Source organism: Dermacentor albipictus, chromosome 8 (assembly GCF_038994185.2).
Source record: "Dermacentor albipictus isolate Rhodes 1998 colony chromosome 8, USDA_Dalb.pri_finalv2, whole genome shotgun sequence".
Lineage (NCBI taxonomy): Eukaryota > Metazoa > Arthropoda > Arachnida > Ixodida > Ixodidae > Dermacentor > Dermacentor albipictus.
In genome coordinates, this window is record NC_091828.1 from 70,963,282 (window position 1) to 70,986,971 (window position 23,690).

A 23,690-nucleotide genomic window follows, 5' to 3' on the forward strand; every position below is an offset into this window, starting at 1 on the left:
TGCCGTTGTCCGTAAGAGCTTTGAACATGGCAAACGCTGCCAGAACTATGGTATGTTCAATAAGACGCCAGGCAAGAGGACGCTTAAAATGGTTCGTTCACCAGTCCGTGATTCCGAGCCTATGCGGAGCGTGATTAGCGTGCGTTTTGTTTGTTTGAATTTATTCAGTTTAGCAGTCTACTGTGTACGGAACGCTGTTGAACTAAGGAATCACATAACAGAAGGCGTCATTTTGCTGGCAGCATGCTTTATTTATAAATAAACCGCGCGCTTGACGGTGTCTCGCGCAGGGGGAATCTGCGACCACTGAAGTTACGTGCAGCACCAGTGCTAGTTAGAAACTTTGCCGCAGGCATTCAGCTGCATGCTGCAAGAGGTCAGTTGGGCGCGTTATCTTGAACTTACTGAAAACGCATGAGGAATCCATGTTTTATGCTGAAAAAATTACCGACGATTACGTTACTTCCTAATGCGAAATTTGAGCGCAGCAAATAAGCTGTTTCACCTTTTCGATAGATTGAGGCAAAGAAATCGAGCAACACATGTATGCGCTATCACATAATTTTTTTTTTATTTTTCACACGTATTCCTTTAACAAAGACTCCACTAACAGTTCTTGACAGTCATGAAGGAAGCTTTGTGGTCGGAGAAATAGACTGATATATGTTCGACTTGGTACACCAATGCTTGATTCTCAAAGACGAGATCTATACAAGTGCCTCGCGAGGTTGTCACAGCCGTGGGACGCGTTACGAGCGAGAGGAACGGGATGTTCTCCCGCATAAGTGTTAGGAAATTGCTGTTTGTCTTTATGTCAACATTAAAGTCCCCCACTACTAACATCGGTGTGGATCGATGGACGGTTAATGCGAGTTGCAGGAAGTGCACGATGTCTTTCGTGAGTGCGGTAGCGGACTCACGAAAGCGGTATCAGTCGGTCGCTGCTAGCGCTGGGGGGATGAAAGGGGGGCGGAGCTGGTTACGAGGCCGACGACAACGCCGACGACGACGCGAAACCCAGGAACGGACGCCAAAGAGCCATTTGTGTAGCCAGCCCTCCTCCACAGTCTCTCCTCCTCCCTTCCATCATCCTCCCTCGCCCGGAGAGCCGACAGCGCGCATGCGCGGCCGCGGAGCAGATTCGTCGGCGAGCTGGTTACGAGGCCGACGACAATGCCGACGACGACGACGACGCGAAACCCAGGAACGGACGCTAAAGAGCTGCGCTCTAAAAAGTATGAACCCCATATAAGCGATCTTGCGCGCGGCAGCTACAAGCGACGCGATGGAGATGGCTGTCGCGTTCGCTCGTCGCCTACAAGTCGTACTCCGTGCGAGCGACGATATTGAGCGACGCCTCCCCGGTGTTGCCGGCATGAGGGCTGCAATCACGCGTGACGCGTGCTTTAGTAATTTACGTTGATGTATTTTACTAAAAAAGTAGCATAAAATATTTCCGGAGGTCTTGCCGTAGGTTCTTATCCTTGCACGTATAAAAATTGAATCATTTGCTCGTTCCGCGCTACAATCGGCAGTATTTGAGCGATGTATGTACATCTAGTTCCGGCTTCGTGCTATTGGCTAGCCGCTCATAGCACTTTCGGGCAACGAGCGATGATTTCTAGATTTCCAGAACCGAGCCATCTGTTCAAGCGACGGCCCGTTTTGTCGCTCGTCGCCGTCGCGCACTAAATCGCTCTCACAGTGTTTATCCCTAAGACTGAACTGTTTTTGCTCATGTATTAAAATGGTGTGGTTATAGGTAGGTCTGGTTTTGTCTCCTGTTGCAGTTTTCGTGCATGGTGCGAAACTGAAAGGATGCTTATGTCTACGAACTCGGTGAATTGTCGAGCAGCTAGTTATGCATCGGCATCGATTATAACGGCTGCTGTGTGGAATTACAATTGCAAGGGCGCTTTGCATACGCTTATTGTTTTGGACATGCCTGTGCATTTGCTAATATGAGTTGGTGTGTCAGAGTTATGTCATATGAATAGCTAAATCAGCCTTCCTTTGGGGGTTACAAGCGTAATGTGTGCATTTTGCTATTGCATGGCAGATCAAAATGTGTTTATCGCTTTAATATTTTTAGTAGAGAAATAAAATATGAAAATAAAATGTTGCTTTAATTCCGTGTTACCAGTCTGTCGAACACAGAACAATAGGTTGGTGTAATAAACCAATAACTGCGGTTTAACTGCAACTTTTACATGCCTTCAAGAATCTAAAATGCTAGATTTCAAACTGCAGCAGTAGTCGGGTCTGTCAAAAATGAACTCCATTGTGCACCTCATACATGAAAATAAGTTCATGCCTTTTAGTAAGCTTAGATGCAGGCCGCAGTGAACTTTCTTGTTAGTATTGAAATGTGGGTAAGCTTGCCATAACAAGCCTCGTTGCCCTTTTTTTATAGGCACATCCATATATCCATTGAACTGAAGGACAATATTTTCATCCCTACTGAGCATCATGTTTGCAGCTATAATCCTCAAATTATGGCTTCAGCAGTGGCACAACCAGGGATGGTGCAAGGGGCACACTGGGCACGTGCTTAGGATGTGTAACAAATGGTGTTTGCGATACACCAGGCTCATGGCAGACCTATGATGTCTGAAAATGACCAATATTCTATTCATTAGCAGGAGTATTCTAACATTCGTGCCGAACGAGGATGAACTGTCCGTTATTTCTTTTTTGTGTAAATCTAAAATTGAAGTTAATTTAGCAGTTGACTGTTGCAGTCATTTGGATGTTTTGCATGCATTTCACTAAGAAGACTAAGAGCTAAGACTTTCTTTTATTGCCATGGCCTTAACTGTCTTGATTTTGTTTTGCACCATGCCCTTGTGTTGACTTGTGCATATGATATTTTTCAGGCACCCGCTTTATATAACTCAAGAAGCAGCGCAAGGACACGAGGATGTGAAAGAGCCAGTGCAGCGTGACTTCACGTAGTGCAGAGGAGCCAATGCCAAAAAATCAATATACATTGCCATGCAATTTGGACAAGAAAACTAGTATGTGGGTATATTGGGTGTACCATTTTACCAAATGTAACCAAAATCAAGATACAGTATGTTACACCAAGATGAAAATTCTCACGTGCTTCAGGCAGTCATCTTAACATGGTATATTTATGTAATGTCTCCGATTGGAAAGTCAAATCAAGTATGTTCTCTGGAGACAAACTCATAGCAGCAAGTGTCATTGAAAAGTTAGAAATGTGTTTTAAAAAAGCTGATTAGTTCTGAGAAGTGACTGCTTTTTGTCTTGCCTCTCAACAGATACATCCATGTGATAAAAAAATAGTGGTACAATGAAATTGCATATTTGCTTAGTGACATGATACATACTTGCAATGAGCACGGTGCCTGTGTTTACTATAAAAAGCAACAGCCCATGCTTGGTTAGGTTAGGCCCACTACAACATGCAGGCATGGGTGATTGGCGCTTTTTTTATTTCTGTGTCGTAAGGTTTATTGACGTGCGTATAAGTGCAATGGCACGCAGTATGGCTAGTACAAAAAAGGGGGGCGGGGAGGGCAGATATATGTAGCTCACTGTACACGACACAGGGCAAAGGAAATCCGTGTTCAGCAACCATGTTAAATGCTATGTACGTAAATTTTACAACGCTACTCATTCGAAGTGCATACAGGTGCATACTGAAGAAAAGTTTTCCAGGGTACATAATTTAGTGCGTAAGTTACACTAATTTTGCTCTAACCACAAGACATAATAATTTGAATATACTGCGCGGAAAAACCTAGAGCGAATTAAATTGTGTGTCAGCTTCGTGTGTGCCATATAGTCTTTCCTATGCATTAGGTTTTTCACGTAATGCATTACTAGTTGACAGCCTATCTTATGTGTACTCTGTTTACATTACAGTTGTTTATTAGTTTACTCATTTGTTTTGCAACTTATGAAATGCCGGTGTATATACATTTTCAACATTTGACATAACCCTGTATGTTTTGTTGGGACAACCCAGGACGTGCATTTCTCAGCACCCAGTCAACTGCCAGAAGTGACTCGAACACAGGCCACCAGTAAGTGGACATCAGTTGCAATTTCACATTATGCAGTTGGCTGCTGCCTTGTACTGAGGCTTTTTTTTAATCAGATGGTGGTGTCGTTCTAATGTACATTTTGACCACAAAGGTGCGATCATGTCTCACAGAGGCATATATGGTTGCTATTCTCTGCGAGGGACGTGTTCTCGTGTTCGTGAAGCATTTGTGTTTGGCAGTATTGTCGCCCAATGAGTCAGATATAAACACTGTAACTCGCCACTGCTGGAAAGTAGTTGCGAGAAACACAATATATTATCACGCTGTAAAGTTATTTCATTAATTCAAAGGAAAATTTTGCAGCAGGAAAAAAAGGTTGCTCTTCCAGGTAAACATGTCTTTTTCTCACAAGTTATTTAACCAAACCGTGGATGCGTGAAATTCATGACTTATGAATAGATTTTAATTCATCCTTTAGTAATGCTTCTAAAAGAGACTAGAAATAGCATGTGACTACCTCTCCAATCAGCAGATCATACACTTACAGTCATAAGTGGTAGTTACATGCAGTCTCGCACTCTATATAACCTTTCCTTTCAGCAGCATTGTAACTGGCGGCTGCGTTTTCAGAAGGAGGAGTGCACTTGGCACTGTATATGTATGCGTGTATTCGGTTTTCTTTGTATGTGTCGGCTCACTGATACAAACAGTGCAAAAATCAGTTGTACCATGAGGCTGATGACGCCTTCTGCTGCTAGAAATGCGGCACTTCATATTTTATAGTACTGCATGACATTTAAATCAAAGCTAGCACATAAGATGATCAAGAAAACTAACCGCTGTTATAGCTGTTTTCCTCAAAGAAAGCTTGTCCTTTATGGACTGTGTTAATCTGAGCTCTCCACCGATGTTTCAGTAGTATTATCCCTTAGTGAGTGAGAGATTGGGGGCAATTAATCGTGTTAGTCTTTACGTGGTGTCCTAATTATGTGTATTTGTTCCAACAAAGTTGCCTAGATTACTTTATTGTGTAGTGTAAAGCTTATGAAACCATCAGCAACTATTGAGTTGCTAACATGCATATGCATTTGTCACTATACAGGTGGCACTCGGCTGTACCACTGCAGTGCTGCGGAAATTGCCAGCACCAGCGGCTTTGCAACAGCTGTTTCACAGCATGTCGGTATGTGCTAATCTATAGTTTTGTTGGGATGAGTTAGTATTATAGACCACTGCTACTCTGTATTGTGACAGATCCATATGATAAGTGATGTAATGGGCACAGCGAAAACATGTGAATGTTTTACTATGCTACATAAAAAGGCTCTCCTTTTCGTCACTGGAGCAGGGGAGAAGAGCATGCAGGCACTCCTGAATGTACATATATTTCAAAACATGAGAGAGACATATATACATATATATACACATATATATATATATATATATATATATATATATATATATATATATATATATATATATATATATACATACAATTAAACTAAAATCAGGGACATTCCATCTTTCATTTTGAACTGACTTGTACAGCGCAAAAATACAACACAGACCACAGAGAAGTCCGCATGTTAACAGGTATGATACAAACAATAATTCAACAGATTTGATACTTCAGGTGTGCTATTTTATGCAAGGGGAAAGGGAAAGGGGATAAAACCAGAAAAAAGAGTGGAGTGGAAAATAAAGGAATCGTGCCAAAAAGCATGAGAAACATTGTGCAGCCAGGATCGCCAGCAGGACATCTAAAAAGCACTGATAAAATTACATACAGGGCAACCTTACGTATTGTTTGTTTCAATAAACTCAGATCACATGCAGCCATTACTGCAATCAAGTTGTTTCCTTATGTCATGAGGGAATGATGCGGGCCCAAAAAACTGTTTAGAGCTGAAGGATTATGTTCCATGCTTGCCTCATTACCTGCTTTTTATCATATTATTATCAGCTGCTTATGTTAGGGACAAAAAGTAAGAGTGCGAGCTTTTTCCTAATTCCCCATTCCACACAGCATGTCTTTGTGACTATATGTACATGCAGATGATCCATAGATGAAAAATATTTAGTACAGTAGAATCTCATTACAAGATACACTTGGTTGTAAGAGACATCTGAAAAAGGTTTGGTTGGTTTGCCACATTAACAACACTGTACACAAGAGTCACCTTTGTTACTAACGACTTTTTAAGTATTCACTACTTCGAAGGGACACAACCCAGACACATTCACTTCATGCACCTTGTGTGCTCCGAAGGGCGTAAAGATCACGCAATCCTCACACAGGTCAAGTGTGCATGTCTCTTTAGCATGAACTAGAAAAGGAGGGCAACGAGGACAGTGCAGGGCAGAAAGTGTCGACAGTTGAAGGTGACGAGTGTCTAAGAGCACCTCAAAGGCACTGCGAGCAACAAGGCTTGCATAGTGAAGTGTTTAACTTCCAGAAGTTAGGGAGAAAGCTAACACAATCTACAGTCACTAAAAAGCTGTGAATGTCTTCTTTAAAGGGCCCGTAAACCACCGAGGTTGAAATTTAGTTGCGGTGTTGCAGTTGTACATGTTAAGGCAACGAACACGTAGCCACGAGAATTTTTCAAAACGGTGCAGTAATAGTGGAGCTACCCAGTTGAAAAACACAAGAGGAAATTTTAAGAGTCTGTCGTATTTTGGGACGTTGTTTCTGTAGTTCTGTTGCCTGTAGTTCTGTTGCCTGTAGTTCTGTTGCCTGTAGTTCTGTTGTCTGTAGTTCTGTTGTCTGTAGTGTGACGTCCTGTAGTAGAAAGTTGTGTAGTTCTTGATAAATATTTAATTAAAAATTGACAGAGACGTCCGTAAGGTTATGTAAATTTGTTAGTACAAAAAAGAAAAACATAAAAGTAAAAAAAATTTTAAAAAACGTCTTTGCCTAGGATTCGAACATGCGACCTCACGATTCCGAGCCCGGCATCTTACCACTGCACCACCCCTGACATGCTTTTCGAGTGTACGTTTTGGCCATGTGAACAGTACGACGTGCCGATGCGCTGATGTTTACATTTGCATTTTGAGAGCCAAGATCCGCTATCACTCCACCGCGTCAAGTGCCGCATCTCTAGAAGAGCAAGAGTGTTCGTACCATCGACAGGTACATCTTGCAGTGTTAGAACATCGATTTTGATGTACGATATCCTTATTAAATAAGAAATTCAGAAATAGACAACGTTGACTTTTAGGGTTATTACTGCTAGTTTCGACAGTTGTCTCTCGTTCTTTACACTTTTGAGCGCGCATATAATTCGTGTGTTCAATGCAAAATAGCTACATGAACATTCGTGGATGAGAGTTCTTTCTGACAGCATACTGGCTTCTCACGGCAGCACTGTACCAGATTAATGAGACCCGAGCGAGACAGCTTTTCACGCAACTTTGTAGAACAACCCAAATCTTCTTTTCCGCTTCGCATAAGCTTGTGAAATATTCCTGGGAAATTAACTAATGTGTCAGTGTAACAGCACATGTAAGTCCACAGGCCTGTGTGCCACATCTTACCAAAAAAAAAACGGATACGCAGCCATTCCCGCAGATGCATGGTATGATTTTGATCAGCGGCCGATTTTCAGGAGGCCGGTAGGGCGTTGCTGGTGCCGCGTCGTTACGGCACAATTATAACTATTCGCCACGTCGACTTTATTACCGGTGTCGGCGCCATCAGCATTGCCGGCTTCAGAGAAGCGCAATTGAATACCGCGCAAGAGAAAAGTACAGTGTACACCACCGATGAGCAAACATACAATTTTAAAGGACCGCGACGGAAATCGCTTCTGTTGCGACTTCGGAACTCTTGGCCGTCGCGACCGAATGTTTCTGCTGCGACGTCAGAATTGGTGTCGTAACGTCGGAGTCGCTGTCAGGATATAAAGCTGTTGTTCCGACTTCAGAACTCTTGTTGTCGCGACAGAATGCTTCTGTTGCGAAATCAGAATTTCTGTCGTAATGTCAGAAATGTCTCCCAATTAAGAAATGTCAACAACTTCTGTCGTACAACAGAATTTCTGTAGTTGCGACAGGAATTCCTTTTGTCTTTTTCAACCGGGCACTACAGAAGCTTGTCGCATCACACAATTTCAGTGCACTTCTGTTGTCATCATTGGGTACATGTTGCGGCGATAGGTTTCCGTTGTGGAACAGTTCTCTGTAGTACAACAGAAGTTTGTCCATTACTTCAGGAACACTTCTTTTATGACAACTGGGGGCCTGTTGCAATGATAGGCTTCTGTCGTAGAACAACATTTTTCTGTAGTACAACAGAAGTTGGTCGCATTACTTCAAGAACACTTCTGTTGTGACAATTGGGGGCCTGTTGCCACAAGAGGTTTCTGTAGTATTTCAACAGCTCTCTGTAGCACTACAGAAGTTTTTCGGGTTACTTCAGGAACATTTCTGTTGGGACAACACGGTGCCTGTAGTGATGACAATTTTTTCTGTAGTACTACAAAAATCTGTTGTAGAGCTTCAGCTTTCTGTTGTAACAACAGACATACGACAGACTGCACTTCTGTAGTAGCAACAACAAATGTCTGTTGCACATCAGAAAAGTCTGTTGCTCCATCAGGAATCTGTAGTTACTACAGAAAAATCATGTTGTACACAGAAATTTCTGTAGTACTACAAAAATGTGTTGTAAAGCTTCAGCTTTCTGTTGTAACAACAGACATACGACAGACTGTACTTCTGTAGTAGCAACAACAAATGTCTGTTGTACATCAGAAAAGTCTGTCGCTCCATCAGGAATCTGTAGTTACTACAGAAAAATCCTGTTGTACAACAGAAATTTCTGTAGTACTGAACACAACCTCTGTTGTCATTTTCAACTGGGTACGTGTTTGATTATCGAAAAGTAGTCCCCGCTCATTTTACACTTTCATCTGGTACACGCCATCTGGACAGTATCGTCTTTTCCTCGCCTAGTACACCTCCAAATGTTACGGGACAGGCCATCACCAACGAGCTCTGTTGCTGCCGCGCAGGCCCGTCATCCTGCGAGGGGCGGAGCTAATGACCTTGCCAATACAATGGAACTGTATGGTGACTCTAGGTGAAGAGCCTCATAGGGAGACCCTTCCGTTGGCGTTTCTGTTCTTTGCCCCCAATTGGCTGCCCACAATGGCATCGCGAGCAACGCGACGAGGAAGAAGGAGTGTGTATTTGCTTGCAGGCCTTGCCAGCAGTCGTACACTTTCGTTCGACCAATCGACAGCACCGGAAACTGGTGACATCCTCAGAGACAGCCTGGTGATGTCAGGACAAACTGGGGGGTGCAGGATAGGTCCAGAGAGGCGCACGGGGTCGTTTTCGTCATATTGTGGTGCTCCCACAGTGCTACGCACTGTGGCGTTTGGCGTCGTCAATTGTGACGGCATTCTGATTTTGATGCGCATGTTTACTTGAAATGTTCAAAAAATGTCAAGTGGTTTAGGGGCCCTTTAAGCCGCCCTGTGCAATTATTCCTTCAGATATATCTAAACATACTTTAGTGATGATGCATAATAAGCTGATCTAGTCTGGCTCCTCAGTGTATTAAAATTTTTGGTTTCGAGAGACATGTTTCCCATGCCTCTTGAGTATCTCTTATAATGAGGCTTAACTGTAATGTACGCACACAATTGTGTAACTCCTCCTCCAAGTATTATTCCTTAAGCCTGGTCACTGATGTGCAAAGCTTGTGGTTAAGTTTTGATGTCCGTACTTTTTAGAGCTATGTTTATTAATTCAGGCTGTTCTTATTGGTTCTTCGATGCAGGAGACAATGCCTACGAAATTATTGGCCCTGATGACGAGAGCCCTCAAGGGGCAAACGACATCTCTGTAGCAGAAGTGAGCCCGATACCACCTGAAGTTACCATGACAGGTGGCACGGCAGCAATAGATACAGAGACGGCCATGTCTACTGCAGCTGCAACAGTGTACGAGGCAAGCAGCAGTGTGTCAGCATCAGCAGCAGTGTCAGAAGGAACCGCACCAGGCCTGGTAGAGCAACATGTGTGCTATCACTGTGACATTTTTTGTAGTGCATTTGCTCAACATACAAAAGCTTTTCACCATGACTGTGAGCCAGTGTTCTTGTGCAGCAAGTGCAAGACTAAGTTAGGTGTTATAACACAGTACAAGCATCACTTTAAAATTGCAAACATATTACAGTTGTTGCCTCCCCAGCCAGCCCACATAGCGACAACAATGTGGAACACATGGTGGGGCACACCTCTTCCCCATTAGAAGATAGTAGAGACTGTCAGTGTTGTTGCTAGATTAACTGGTCTTTGTAGGCAACTAGAAGGACAACACAGGTGTCATAAGATTGTTGTTTATGTTGTTGTTGAAGAGGTAAAAAAGAAGTTTGATGCAGCTGAAGTGCCAACTGATATTGAGCAAATCAAAAACAACCACCTGAGAAAGCAACACTATCGAAATTTGGGTATCTATGTGCCGCCAACTCTGGTAAAGATGGCATAGGACAGAAGTGTGATGAAAATCACACAGACACTGCTGTTCCATCACTGGTCACAGTGAGCACTGACTTGTAGGGCAAGAGAGTCAACTGAAACGAACATTATGGCATAGTGTCATGCTCCCATGTGACCACTTTCCATGTTATTTTGCATGATACAGCTCAACCTCCAGAAACGAGACTGCAACTTGTCTGTAAAAAGCTTTCACAAAAAATTATTCACAACACTATTAACACAGCAGTATCTTCTTTTTTGTGGGTTCGAGGTTCCCGGGTGTCCATTAATGCAAAAATTGCGGAAAAAAAGAACGTGTCGTACTTACACCTTTTTAACAAGTACGAGGGGGACAGAACTTTTCTAGTCATGCATCTTCATCATACTATCAAGTTTTTAAATGCCTTTTATAATATTATTACCAGTTATATCTGAGTGCATTGTATGCATTTAGCAGGTGTAAAATCAGGTCAGTTGGATCAGATGCCTTATCTGCAAGAGAGCCCTATATTAAAGAAATTTGAATTAAAAGAGGTACGTTACAGATGCAGTCTTTCAGCACTTTATTGCGTGTGGTTTAAGCGTTGCTCAATACTTTTGTGGATGGCAGTTTCAACCGGCACAGCACTGCGCTTTGTCACGGTCACGTGTCTTCAAAGCGGTGTTTACCATTTGTGTTGATCTGTTTGTGTATTCATAGAGCAAGTTTTTAATTTATTTTTTCCGCATTCTTGTGCTTGCACTAAGCTTGTATAAGGCAGTTACAAAATGGGCGTCACTATAACGAACTGTTCTGTTGAGCTTACACTTGCAAATAATAGTGTTCAGATGGCCGCACTTCCATGTAGGTGCACCGATAGCTTTGGGTATGTTCTCATGTTTGTATAAATCTTATATAAGCTAGTTACAAATTGTATGTCACTAAGCATTGCGATATTCTTTAAAGAACTGCTTGGTTGGTTGTACACTTGTGAATTGGTATTGAGGCGGTGGTATTTCCATGTAGGCGCACTGCTAGCTGTCTGTGTGCTCACGTGTTTGTATTAAGCTTTTACAAAAGAGTTACAGCATGTACGTCACAAAGTGCTGTGATATTTTTAAAGAACTGCTTTGTTGGTTTTACACCTGTGAGTAATAGTACTCGGGTGGCACTAGTCGTGTGTAGGTACACAGGGACCATTTGTATATATTATGTTCATGTAAAGCAGCTACAAAGTGTATGTCACTAATCACTGTTAAATTTTTTGAAGAATTGCTGTGATGGTTTTACACATGTGAATAATAGTGGTCAGGACACAGTACTTGCGATGTATGGTTGAATTTATACAGTGCCAAGACATGGGCTGTATACGTACCAAAAGAAATGTATGTCATTATATTGTTGTGATTATTACTGTTTGGATTTTATTAAACTCTAATAACATTTTTTCTTGTATCTATTGAGGTATGGCAATTTGTCATGCAACCAAACTGAGGACCTGAACTTGTGCATACAAATAAACAGCTAATTTAAGAGTATACTGCTCATATTCTGCGAAACCAGTTTAACAAATCTTGTACTACAATGCTGGAAAAATGACAGAACTGACAGGGATGTACAGAAAGAGTTCTGCACTGGCTGAAGGACTGCCCCACACTAGAGTTGGTAATGTTGTGTTTATTGGAGTAGAACAGTAAGTGCACTTGTATTAAAAATTGGACAGTCAATGCAGAAACATAAGGCAGACGAGCAGATGTGGCACATTTTTTTCAGGGCCCTCCATGCCTACTACTGCATTTCTAGTCTTCCTGTGCTCTTTGTATAAGCCCCTGTTCAGCCAAGGTTTTTACTCCATGACAGTTGTTCTACTGGGTTCGTAGCAATATTGAAGAAAAAAATGCAATGGTTTTCAAGAACTTTCGAGGCCCTGACACAGTAACTTCAAGGACCTTGTGCGATTTTTTTAGTAGTTTGGACAGGCAATAACTTGTTCAACGACATCGTTAACTTAAATGCAAACAAAAGAAAACAAAACAAATCGCATTTCACTGATTTCAAACATTTGAAAGACTGCTAATTTGCCTTTCACCGCCAATCACTAAACGCACACAAGGAAGCATTTCAAGAAAGCGCTCTAAAGTTTTTCTGCAATAGCACAATTAACTACTTGGGCCTGCAACATTTGCAGTTTTTGAATACTGTCTGGTTTGACAGTGTATGTGATGTCATCTGTTGCCTCAGCTTTTCACCACCAAGTAAGCAAGTTATTTGTAATTTCCTTTTATTGTGTCTGCAGCTCTCGATTTACTCATCACGGCTTTTCTTTGAATGCCTCAACTGTTGAGCTTCCTGCTTCTGCTCCTCCAAGTACATTTGTCGCCGGTTCCGTGTGCCTAAAACTGGTATCTGCAGCTCGTTTGTAATCTCAACTTTAAGGATGTCGCTTTCCTTCTATTACTTCCACAGACAATTCTCTGTGACATGCGAAGAGTGTCACAGAAGGGAAAAAAAAACGCTTGGCAATGTCTGCTAAGTCTAGCCAAGTGTACAAATTTTCAGGGCTTTCCAGTACTTCTAAAAATTCCAGGGTTTTCAATACCTTGAAAATGGCATTTTAGAAATAAAGGGTTTTCAAGGATCGCTACAAACCCTGGATTCTAGCACCTAAATAATTTTACAAGCTTATTTTGGCATGGAGTTTGGAAATTCATGCTTTTTAGCTAACGCTGCGCTATCTCTACGTTGAAGCCACGAGAGCGCAACCATTTTGGAGTAAAGCAAAATACTGAAAGCTTTTAATAACACTCTTTATCTATGGAGCTTCGTATTGCCTAGCTAAGTTTACGAATGTGCCTGGTTTTGGTGGGCGTTTCTTCGACATTTTCTGTGAGAAGTAAATGACTAACCCCCATATTCAGAAATGTATCTTAATACAAAGCTCATGCTTGACTTTATATAAACGACGCCTGGTGCGAACGTCCCCTAGACGCTCACTGCCTTTCTTTTGGTGCGTTCACGGCTTGCGTCATTTAGATCAAGTCAAGCATGGGCTTCAAGTTATGATGCATTTCTGAATATGAGGGTAAGCGTGCGCAATTCCGGGCAACGCATTGTGCCATTGACACCGAGAGGAAACTGAGAAAACAAAGTTAACGCCCTATGCTCCTAAACTTTTGCCTACCTGTGGTGTGCGTGTATCGTGCAAGAAGGAACAGCGCAAACACCAGGATGAAAAAAAGCATCAACCACACCAGTGCTTCGTGGTGTGGTCCATGTTTTTGCGTCGGCCTTGCGTTGCGCTGTTTCTTCTAAAATGCTCAACCAACTAGCCGACAAGTCCATCCTGTGCATATATATTGAACACACGTATGAATGTAGATGGTCTTCGAAGCTTTTAGAACGAGCACTGCCACAGGATACGAGCAGTGCACGCGTATCAAGTGGACACATTAGTCATTTAAACATGCGTGCCAATGCATGTGACGCGGCTATCGGCATAAGCAGTCTCCAAATACTGGAATGCATGCTCTTCAAAACGCTAACGATCCGCTGCTAATGCAGGACAACAGCTCACAGCGGACTGAACCGAACTCTAAACTAATGCACTTGAAAAGAACGCCTACACGGCAGCGTGAGGCACGTCGAAATGCCTGGTACTGGCGTCGCAGTTAACCACATACGAATGAAACTGGCGGAAAAAATAAACAGAAATGCTCACCCGTATACGCGCGACTTAAATTCACATACGTGGATGGTTGGCACGATACTTTGTATCCGCGTATTTTCGGAGAACATATAATGCATGGACTGGAAAAGCACTCGATCGTGAGCTGAACGGCACATTTGTTATTTTCCTGGGGTGACGACAAGCCGTGAATAGTTCTCACGTCGTCGTCTACGTTGTATTCCTTCGTTAGTCGTAGCAAGGAATGGAAATGATGCAAACGCAAACGTATTTCAGTACAAAACAGCACAGCACACTGCAGAGAAACTCCACCCGCCGCAGCAGATTCCTCAAGTACATTTGTTATATATATAACCTCTAAAACAACACGACTGCGCGTGGTGGCTCTGTGGTGTAATGGTTACGTTGTGTGCTTTGATTTGTATAGATGCGACTGTACGCGGGTTCGAATCCACGTGATGTATAGAACAATGTGGTTCTCCATAACTGTGTGAATCCCTCGACTATTGTGTTCTAATAAGATTATGTGTCTCCTGATTGTGAAATGTGCGAAGATAATTGCGGATTAAATGGTATTTCGCTTTTTTTTTCTCCGCAGTGGCGTTCGGGACGCATACGCATAGGCCGATTCCGAGCGCAGTCACGCCTCGTGGTAGGCAGCAAATAACCAGGAAAAAATGACCTTAAAATCCTGCATAACATTGCTCACGCCTATTCTGAAGGTCGCTTGGAATTGGGCCACTGAGTCTGAGGAGCCGCCTAGGGATGGTGTATCAGCGACCCTAATTTGATCTGATTTCCTGCCTGCATGCGTGGCCAGGACTTCACTAAGAGGGTATTGGGAAGAGTGCTAGAGCTCTGTTTGGGGGAGTAGAAGCACTCGGTCTGGTGGAGTGCCATTACCCCTACGGTGAGAGTATTACCACTCTGCGGAAGAGTACTAGCACTCCCTGTGGGAAGAGTATTATCACTCTGCAGAAGAGTACTAGCAATCCCTTGCGGTGGAGTAACAAAACTCTGTCAACAGGAGTTGACCTACTCTCTCTCAAAGAGGGCCGATCTACTCTCGAAAAGAGAGTGAAATATGGGACAAGCCGCTACTCCCTCAAAGGGAATGCCCGGCACTCTCTTAGTTTTTAGAGTGTGGGTACAAAAATACAGAAGGAACAGTTTTTATGGATTCAATTTATTTGAAGTAATAGGTATGAAAGTGTGGGGTATAATAATATAATTCACAAAACTCGTACATTACTAATACGAAAAAGTGCGACGCTATAAAAAAGTGCTGCCAGCAATACCTGCACAAGCTTTACAAAGCTGTTTTGTATCTGTGCCTGTAAATAAATGCATTGTAGGGGTTCTGCTGCTCATTCCGCAGTTTAGACTGAATAAAAAAATTATCCGACGATTACGATACTCCCTAATGCGAAATTTGAGCGCAGCTCTATACGTGTTTCCATTTCGCGATATTTTGAAGCAAAGAATTTGAGAGAGACATGTAGCAGAGTCGGTAATGGTCGAAAATCTGATCTGCGGATCAAGCGAGCCGGCGTTTATACATGACTCGTCAAAGGTTCCAGTGTGATCGCTGGTGCCGCATGGCTTCCAGAAAGTACTATACAATTCGCATAGCGCATACAATCAGATTAAGAAACAATCTCACACAATAACAACCAAAACAAGCGCGAACGAGACCGACCCAACAGAACCAAATAGGCGCGGGCGAGAGCTTTGGCGCGAGCAGACGATAGTACGAAACGAGCGGATCGGCTGAGACCAGACACGAGTGCGCATCGAGCCGTAAGGAGGGTCCGCATGACACCAGCATCGCGCGCGCACGTCACTGAAGGGGCTGCTCTCATTGGTCTCCGCCATTCGCGGCTCGCGTCCTTCGTCTCCCACTCCAGCGAAGGGGGGCGGAGCTGGTTACGAGGCCGACAACGCCGACGACGACGCAAAACCCAGGAACGGACGCCAAAGAGCTGCGCTCTAAACGTGGGGAGTGGTCAGTGGAAGCATACTGGTGCTAGGTGAACCAAGCCGCGATCCCTTCATTCAAACCTTATCTTCAAGCGCGGCGCCGGCCTCTTCTCCATGACGTCACTCGCCGAGCACTCAGGCCTTCTTGTCTAGGAGGTGCTGGCTGGCTGCGGCCGCGGCGGTGGCGAGTTCGACGCACCGGCGCCTCTCGTGAAGTCACGCGGCTCTCGCGCATGCGCAGTATGGCAGGCGCAGAAATACGCGAAGCTCGGCTCCAACCCGCGTAGTGTTGCTTTACGCTACAAAACCAACAACGGCCGGATGCTGAGATTTGGGAGGAATACAATTTCGAGGCCGAATATAGGAAAGGGAGCCAGAATATAATGCCGACTGTCTGAACCGGTGGGATGAAGCAACGAAATCAGGATATTTTTTAGGAACGCGTTTTGTTCACTTGCCCCTCGGAAGACGACAACGACTTTTTGATTATGCGGCAAACTCATCCGAATAGTTTGTCAAAGGATAAGTGATGTCTGTTGACGCCGCATCTATTTGTACATAAATTGTGGCTTGCTCGGCGAGTGTTCCTAATTCAGATCCAGCTGCCAGGGCATCAGACTCCGTAGAGGCGTTAACTGCCCACAACAAAGTCCACCCTTCGATGGTTGAAGAATAGATTGAGGGGCCCATAGATTTTTTCTTTATTACGTTGTTATGATCTGGCTCGTCAAGAGAGTTGCGTGATCCCATCCGAACACGTGAAGAACTCACGGGAACATACATAGCTATACAACCAGGCAGTAACACATCTTCACACATCGAAAACAAGTCCGCTTGATCGGTCTGCAAATCAAGTACGGCGTTTGGCAACGTGCTCTGTAGAAGAATCTCTCCCGTGCCACAGTCAACTGTAGCACTGCATTTACGTAGGAAATGTATGACTAAAATAACATCATGAGTGGCGCGGACCAATGCCGTGAACTGGGCTCTAGAACTTTCTCCTCCAATCGCAACCAAAACCGAACAAACACCAAAAGGGCGCAATTATTCACCTCCAACTCTTCCGAAAGTTTCTTTGCAATCCAACGCGAACATAACTTCCTGTTCTAAGCGATCTTTCAAGCGAAGGCTCACAAAAAGAATAGCGGCACCCGCATCAACAAGGTAATTAGTATTTACACCATCTATACAGAAACACACTTTGTTTTTCAGCACAGCAACAAAAGGAGGAACATTTATCACCCGAACCCAGCCGAGCAAGGCTGGCTTAGCAGGATTTGTTGGTGAATTATCAGACATTGCTTGGAATACCTTCGGCCTCAGTGAGATTAGAAGGACTGGTGAGGCTTATTTATTGCTGAGTTACGGACATGACCTCTCCTATAGAGGTCTCCTACACTCTAAAAACTAGGGAGGGTATCGCTGGAGTTAAGTGGCCGATTTACTCTCCAAAGCGTTGTTTTATTCTCGCAAAATGTCGAGTGGAGTGAAATGCATGGTTCACTCCGTGACCAAGGAGAGAGTGAAAGGACAGAGTGCTTTTCACTCTGTCCTTCTGAGAGAGAGTAGAATGCCCGTTCTACTCTAGGGGCAATAGAGAACAAAGCGTAGCGTAATATTCTGCTTCAACTGTAGGAAGCTGGCCCTGAACATGGCAATGTATCACGCACGCACGCTGAGCAAAGAGCACACAGTTCTGTGTCTAAGAGAACAGGCAGCCACAGTTCAAAGGAACGCAGAGCGAGCGCTCTACTTTTTCACTTGGAGTTACTCCACCGCGCGCGCGCTGAACATCGCAGAACAGCGCACCACCGGAGAAAGGGGATCCGTCCAGCGAGCAGCAACGGAGGCCATCCAAGGAAGATCGTGTGTCAGCCATCTCTCATCGCCGCGAGAACACACACAACAGTCGTTCGTCATTCGTTGTATATAACAACAAATCCTCTACGTTAAGTGAATTCTGACTTTGGTCCACATTCTGCGTATATGAAATGCTATCGCCAGGAAGTCGTCACTGCGCTTAGGCGACGCGATTGACAACGGACTAGGCTTGCGCGCCGTGTCTCGATGTCAGCCGAAAAAGCCAGTGGTCGCGATAACTGCATGCGATTGTATCACTTGCCGTTATCCGTAAGAGCGTTGAAAATCGCAAACGCTGCCAGAACCACGGTATGTTCAATAAGACGCGAGGCGAGAGGACGCTTAAAATTTTTTGTTCACCAGCCCATGATTCCCAACCTATGCGGAGCGTGCTTAGTGTACGTTTTGTGTGTTTGAATTTATTCACTTTGGCAGTTTACTATATACAGAACGGTGTAGAAGTAAGGAGTCACATAACAGAAGGTGCCATTTTGCTGGCGCATGCTTTCGTTATAAATAAGCCGCGGGCTTGACGGTGTCTCGCCCATGGGTAATCGGCGACCACTGAAGTTACGTGCAGCGCCAATGCTAGTTATGAGATTGGATTGGAGTCAACTTTATTTATGCCTGCATTTGGGCGCTCGCGCGCCCCGACGAGGGCCTACGTCATCTACGAAGTCACCGTTACTCGGCGCGGGTCTCCGCTCACCGAGGCTTGCTGGCTCCCTTCCTTTCGAGCGCCTCGAAGACCTGCTGGACCGCCCAGAGCTGTTCGTCTCGGTCGTAGCTCTTCGCGGCTGCCTCGAGCCGCGGTGGGAACTTTCTTGTCTTTGCATCTTCTGGATTTTTAACGGAGTCCCACAATTTGTGCGTGTAGTCTGCGGTCTCCCTCCGGCAGACTCTGCACTTATCGGTCGGATATGTCTCGGGTTAGAAACTTTGCCGCAGGCATGCAGCTTGCATGCTGCAAGAGGTCAGCTGGGCGCGTGATCTTGAACTTGCTGAAGAAGCATGAAGAATAAATGTTTTATGCTGAACGAAGCATAAAGCCCATATAAGCGATCTTGCGCGCAACAGCTACAAGCGATGCGATGGAGATGGTTGTCGCGTTCGCTCGTCGCCTACAAGTCTTACTCCGTGCGAGCGACGATTTTGAGCGACGCCTTCCCGATGTTACCGGTATGAGGGCTGCAAATATGCGTCGAAACTAGCGTTACGCGTGCATTGGTAATTTATCTTGATGTGTTTTACTGTAAAAAAGTATCATAAAATATTTCCGAAGATCTTGCAGTAGGTTCTTATCCTTGCACGTATAAAAATTCAATCATTTGCTTGTTCCGCGCGACAATCGGTAGCACTTGAGTGATGTACATACATCCAGTTTCGGCTTCGCGCAATTGGCTAGTCGCTCGTAGCAGTTCCGGGAGATGAGCGACAATTTCTAATTTCCAGAACCGATCGATCTGTATAAGCGACGGCCCGTTTTGTCGCTCGAAGGCGTTGTTCATCGCCGTCGCACACTGAATCGCTCTCAAGGTGTTTAACTTATTTTGCTCATGTATTGAAATACTGTGATCATATGTTTCATTTTATGTCTCCTGTTGTAGTTTTCGATCCCGGTGCGAATCTGAAGGGGTGCTTATGTCTAGGAACTCGGTGAACTGTCAAGCAGCGAGTTGCGCAACGGCACTGAATATAATGGCTGCTGTGTGGAATTACAATTGCAGGGGCACTTTGCATACGCTTATTGTTTTGGACATGCCTGTGCATTTGCTAATATGAGTTGGCGTTTCAGAGTTATATGAACAGTTAAAGCACCCTTCCTCTTGGGGTTACAAGCGTTATGTGCGCATCTTACTACTGAATGGCAGATGAAACTGTGTTTATCGCTTTAATATTTTTAGTAGAGAAATCAAGTGTAAAAATAAAAGGCTGCTTTGATTCCGGGTTACCAGTCGTCTGTCGTACACAAAACAAAGAGTTGGTCTAATAAACTAGTAACTGCGGTCTAACTGCAATGTTTATATGCCTTCAAGAATGTAAAATGCCAGATTTCAAACTGCAGCAGTAGTCGAGTCTGTCAAAAATTAACTCGACGGCACACCTCATAAAAGAAAATAAGTTCATGCCTTTTAGTGGGCTTAGATCTGGGCCGCAGTGAACTTTATTCTTATAGTTAAAATGTGGGTAAGCTTGCCATAAAAAGCCTTGTTGCCCTTTCTCATAGGCACATCCAGTCATATCCATTGAACAGGAGGACCATATTTTAATTCCTACTGAACATAATGTTTGCAGATATGACCCTCAAATTATGGCTTGAGCAGTAGCACAACCAGAGATGGTACGGGGCACGTGCTTAGGATGAGTCACAAGTGGGGTTTGCGACACACCATATTAATGACAGACCCATGACATCTGACAATGACCAATATTCCATTTATTAGCAGGACTACATTAACATTGATATCGAACAAGGACGAACTGTCGGTTTTTTCTTTCTTGTTTAAATCTAAAAATGGAAGTTAGTCTAGCAGTTGACTGTTGCAGTCATTCAGATGTTTCGCACGCATTTCAGTAGGAACACCAAGAGCTAAGACTTTCTTTTAGCGCCATGACCTTGACTGTCTTATGTTCTTTTACACCATGTCCTCGTGTTAATTTTTGCAAATGATCTTTTTCAGGCACCCGCTTTATATAACGCAAGAAGGCAGCTGCAAGGACACAAGGATGCGAAGAGCCAGCCCAGCGCGACTTCATGTAGTGCAGAGGAGTGCGCGCCAAAGAATCAAAATACATTGCCATCCAATTTGGACAAGAAAACTAGAACGTGGGTATACTGGGTGTATCATTTGAATAAATGTCAACAAAATCAAAACATAGTATGTCATCTCATAATGGTATATTTATGTAATGTCTCCGATGGGAAAGTCAAAATCAAGTATGCTCTCTGGAGGCAAACACATAGAAGCAAGCGTCATTGAAAAGTTCAAAATGTGTTTAAAGAAAGCTGAGTAGTTGTGAGAAGTGACTGCTTTTTGTATTGCCTCTCAACAGATATATCTGTGTGATAAAAAAATAGTATTACCATGAAGTTGCATATTTGCTTAGTGACATGATACATACTTGCAATGAGCATGGTGTCTGTGTTCACTATAAAAACAACAGCTCATGCATGGTTAGGCGCTTACATACATATAACAGCTTTAATAGCTTACAGTTACCAGCACGTGAATGCAAGTGGGCAAATGCAAACCACTGATTCCGTATTTTAAATGCTGAGATGAAGCAGGCAGATTTTACTGTCTTCCTTTTATCTATTTTTTACACCTAATTTTAGAATCATGACTTCTTTTTAGGTTCCAGAAAGAGGAAGCGTTGGGGAAGAGAATCCCATGATTAAGAAGTCATTATCGTTTACTTGCATGCTCACAAAACTAGTTCATTAGAATATATATATATATCAAAACGTTTATTTAAAAGAAAAAAAAATGCAGAAAGCGAGTGGGTGGAGCCCCTAGTCCAGGGCCCCACTGGCTTGAGCGGTCCGCCGTGCTTGGTCGAGGAGCGCTAGTTGCATCTCCCGATCCTCGCTGGCGAGCCAAGTCTCCCACTGCTCCCTTCCGGAAAGTTTGCCGGCTATTTTTGGTGTATTAATTTTGGGTGGCCTGTTCTGGCAGTCCCACGTAATGTGGGCGAGAGTTGGCCGGCCTCCGCACCAAGGACAGCGAGCGCTGTACAGCGTTGGGTGAATGGCATTTTTCAAATAAAGGTTTGGAAATGTGTGCGTCTGTATTCGGCGCCAGTCATAAGAGTCCTGCCTGGATAGGTCAGGGTGTGGTGGACTGTACTTTCTTCGCTCGCGCCGCTGGTGCTCAAGGATTTCTCGTGGTAAAAAGGGGTTTTCATCAGAGTGGTCGGCCGCTCGGTTGACAAAAGCACGAGCTGCGCCGTCCGCTCTCTCATTGCCCTCGAGTCCTGCGTGACCCGGGCACCAGACGATCATGTGTTTCTGCGTTAGGTTGGATCCTAATAGGTGAGTGGTACTGTGTGGTAGCCTCCCGGTGAGGAATAGTCTACATGCGACTTGGGAATCTGTAAGAGTTATCGACGATTGTCCCAGAGCGTCCTTAGTTTTAATAGCTAGCGCGATGGCTGAAGCTTCTGCGGTATTCGCAGATGCAACTTTAGCCGTGGCACAAGTCACAAGCCCTTGATTTGCAGCCGCTCCTACCACTGCGAGGGCGTATTTGTCAGCACCACATCGAGCGACATCTGTGTAGACTGTATCCGGGTTTCCATCGAATTGCTGCATTAACTTTCGAGCTCGAGCATTTCTACGTCCCTGGTGGTATTTTGGACTCATGTTCTTAGGGATTGGGGCTACTACGATCCTTTCACGAAGGACTCTGGTCAGAGATTCGAGTTCTTCTCCCGCATACTGTGGATGAGTAGGGTAACCCACGCGGCAAAGTAATTTTCTGCCAGAGGTGGTTAAGCTAAGCCGCTCCCGTTGAGATATGAGCGTCGCTGCCCGTAGCTCCTCGTAGTTATTGTGAATCCCGAGGGCCAGCAGGCGTTCAGTAGAGGTTCCCTGTGGTAGGCCGAGAGCCGCTTTGTACGACGTTCTAATCAACGCATCTAGGGCCTTTAGTTCTGTTTTCGTGGGGTCCTGGAAAGGGAGGCTATATGTGAGACGACTTAGCACAAAAGCCTGAACGAGCCGGATCGTCTCTGTTTCCTTGAAACCTTTTCGGTGATAAGTTACTCTACGGATCATACGAGAGATCTGTTTCACCGTAGTCCTAAGGGTTTTAATGGTGTGGTCTACTCGTTTGTTGCTTTGCAGCCACAGTCCGAGGATTCGCATTTTTTGGACTTCCTTTATCTGGCTGTCTCCTAGAAAGAGGTTCACCGGCTCGTGAGTTTGACGGCCTCGCCCTCGTATCCTGATAAATTCTGATTTATCGCGAGCGCAGCTCATTCCACTGCTGCGAGCGAAGGTTTCAACAACGGTCGCTGCTTCTTGCAGGATTTCTTCTTTTTGTCCTAACGAGCCGCCGGTTGCCCATAGGGTAATATCGTCTGCATATATCGCGTACCCTAGCCCAGGTATGACGTCGAGTGTTTTAGCTAAGCGTCTCATACCGATATTGAAAAGAAGGGGGGAGATTATCGCCCCTTGCGGTGTACCTCTATTCGGCATGGGAAAAGGGTCTGAGCGCGTAGTGCCAATGCCTATTGTCGCGATGCGAGAGGTCAGGAAAGAGCGGGTGTAATCATAGATTCTTTGTCCACAACCGATGTCACTTAGCTCAGATAAGATAAGTTCATGTGAAATAGTGTCAAATGCGCTTTTTAAATCAAGAGCCAGGACGAGATGTTCCGCACCAACCGTGGTGTTGCATAGAACTTCTTCGCGAAGTAGCAGGAAAACATCTTGTGTCGACAGATGCTGGCGAAAGCCGAATATGTTAGTGGGAAATAGGTTGCGGTCTTCAATGTAAGACGTGAGACGTGTGTGGATCACCTTCTCAAATAATTTGCCAAGACAGGAGGTTAGTGATATCGGCCTGAGATTTTGTAGATCATGAGGTTTTCCTGCTTTCGGAATAAGCACGATTTTGGCCTCCTTCCACTGTTGTGGAACTACGCCCCTTTCCCATATCTGTTCATTAAAATAC

At 44.3% G+C, this 23,690-nt stretch overlaps 1 long non-coding RNA gene across 1 annotated transcript; it reads left to right on the plus strand.

Annotated features, from left to right (window-relative positions):
- Nucleotides 1-3,971: 3,971 nt before the first annotated feature.
- Nucleotides 3,972-10,119, plus strand: LOC139048472 (uncharacterized). Its single transcript, XR_011507722.1, has 3 exons — nucleotides 3,972-4,052; nucleotides 5,116-5,196; nucleotides 9,805-10,119. It is a non-coding gene; the product is annotated as an uncharacterized lncRNA (long non-coding RNA).
- The last annotated feature ends 13,571 nt before the right edge of the window (nucleotides 10,120-23,690 follow it).